Source organism: Jaculus jaculus, chromosome 10 (assembly GCF_020740685.1).
Source record: "Jaculus jaculus isolate mJacJac1 chromosome 10, mJacJac1.mat.Y.cur, whole genome shotgun sequence".
Classification (NCBI taxonomy): Eukaryota; Metazoa; Chordata; class Mammalia; order Rodentia; family Dipodidae; genus Jaculus; species Jaculus jaculus.
In genome coordinates, this window is record NC_059111.1 from 71638774 (window position 1) to 71640754 (window position 1981).

The following is a 1981-nucleotide window of genomic DNA, read 5'->3' on the forward strand; positions in this document are numbered from 1 at the left end:
TAAATTCACCTGTCTACCTCCCATGACTCGAGGCTGTTCGCTCACAAACTAATGGTTCCAAGATTCCCTTTTCCGCAAAGGGAGCTTCAGGCACTGGCTTCAAAGTATTGTCCTTTAGCCTTCCTTGTCAACACACATGGCTCCAGTCCTGCCTTTAGATCAGGTTGTCTTGCACTGTCAGTATCTGTTTGCCCAAATATTACTTTCTTCTTTTTTCTCTCATTTCATGTTGATACTATATTTTGTTTGTTTGTTGAGGTAAGATCTTACTCTAGCCCAGGCTGACTTGGAATTCATTATGTAGTCTTAGGAGGTTGACCTTGAACTCACAGCAATCCTCCTACCTCTGCCTTTCAAGTGCTGGGCTTAAAGGTGTGTACCATCATGCTTAGCTGATAATTTCTTTAAATGTCTAGAAATCTTTGACAGTTATTCACACATTCAGGGTAGTGGGCTCTATGTATGTGGGGAAGCTGGTAGGCTGGTAAATTTCTCTGTAGGAAGCTTTGACAGGAGAGTCTATGAGGTCTCACTTTCTCTAGTTGTTTTTTGTTAGGCTATTTCTTCTAGGAAGACTTTTATAGATAGCCTCCTTCCTGAACCACATGTCTTAGGACAAAAGCCAAAATCACATTTTCAACGATAGTACATGGTGATTTAACAATGACAGAATTGATGTAACTCACAATACTAAAGCAAATGTAAAACCTGGGAAATAATTGTTGTTTAAAACACCTGCACAGAACCTGTAACAAAATGACCTTTCAAATGGACAGATCGAGAATCATACTATTCCTAAAACTTTTGGAAAAGAACACAGATCAGATTTTCAGTATTCTAAACACATCCAAAGACACATTTCTCTGCTTTGTAAAAGTTTGCCTTTCTCTGTAGCCCACTGAGCAGAAAATGTCAAAGGGATATCTCAGCTCATGGGATCCATAGTATACCTCCAGACCATAATAGCTTTCAGTGTCCCTAAAAAATAAAAGCAAACACTTCCACTAACATAATCCTCTTGCTATGGACTTATATGTTGCCAGTCCTGTGTCCCTCTTGGTTTAGTGCAGCGTGATCCACGAATCATATTTCTCCTCTGAGTAGCTGGGCTGCAGGAGTCTTGGGAGCCCTGCAGAAGAGAGAGCTCTGCAGCATAGCCATCCCCTTCCTAAGGAAGCTCTAGGGGCAGGCGTCCTGTTCCTGGGGGGACTTTGGCCTAGGTGAGGGGATTGAAGGGAACATGTGCTATTCTATGTCTGTGTCTATTACTGCTTTAGCACTACTATGCCACAATGGTGGGGTTCAAATGAGTACTCCAAAGCCCTGTGTGCCTTTGCCTGAGAAGAGCTTCCTATAGAGGCCAATTCCAGACCTTCCTGCATTTAATCCACATTCTACCTCAGACTTGAGCCAGGTGAATGGAAGATTTCTGTTTAAGATTCTCCTGATGTCTCAAGAGGAAAAGAAGGAACACCCACTGAGGGGCTATTGACAGTGTTAATAGTTTACTGCTCAATTTCTCTTTTTCAGCCCAGCTGAGGCTTAAAAAAAAATCTTCTACAAGGTCTAAAGCAATCATACCTTACAATTAACAAAATTCATGTCACCTCACTAACTATCCAGGACAGCCTAAGTAAAAAGCCAGACCCATAGGCTTGTAGATTGATTCTTCTGGCTCTTTTCAATATTGAAGTCCCCTTATGCTTTGATTTTTTATTAAGCTAATTTAACATATATACCTCTCTTCAGCAATATTTACAAACACATCATGCAAACATGCTCACCGAAGCTTAGTTTTGTTACTGAGTCAGAATGAAGAACACAATCAGGGGCAAAACTCTAAGTAAATGAGCCAGTTAAACATAAGGCTCTCTTGGTCAGAGAAAGCAAGCCAGACAATGTTAAAGTGACAAGATTGTATTAAAGCTGGTGCAGTGAGGGGAGAGTCTCTGTAGAAACAGAGCTCAACTCCTGTGGAACA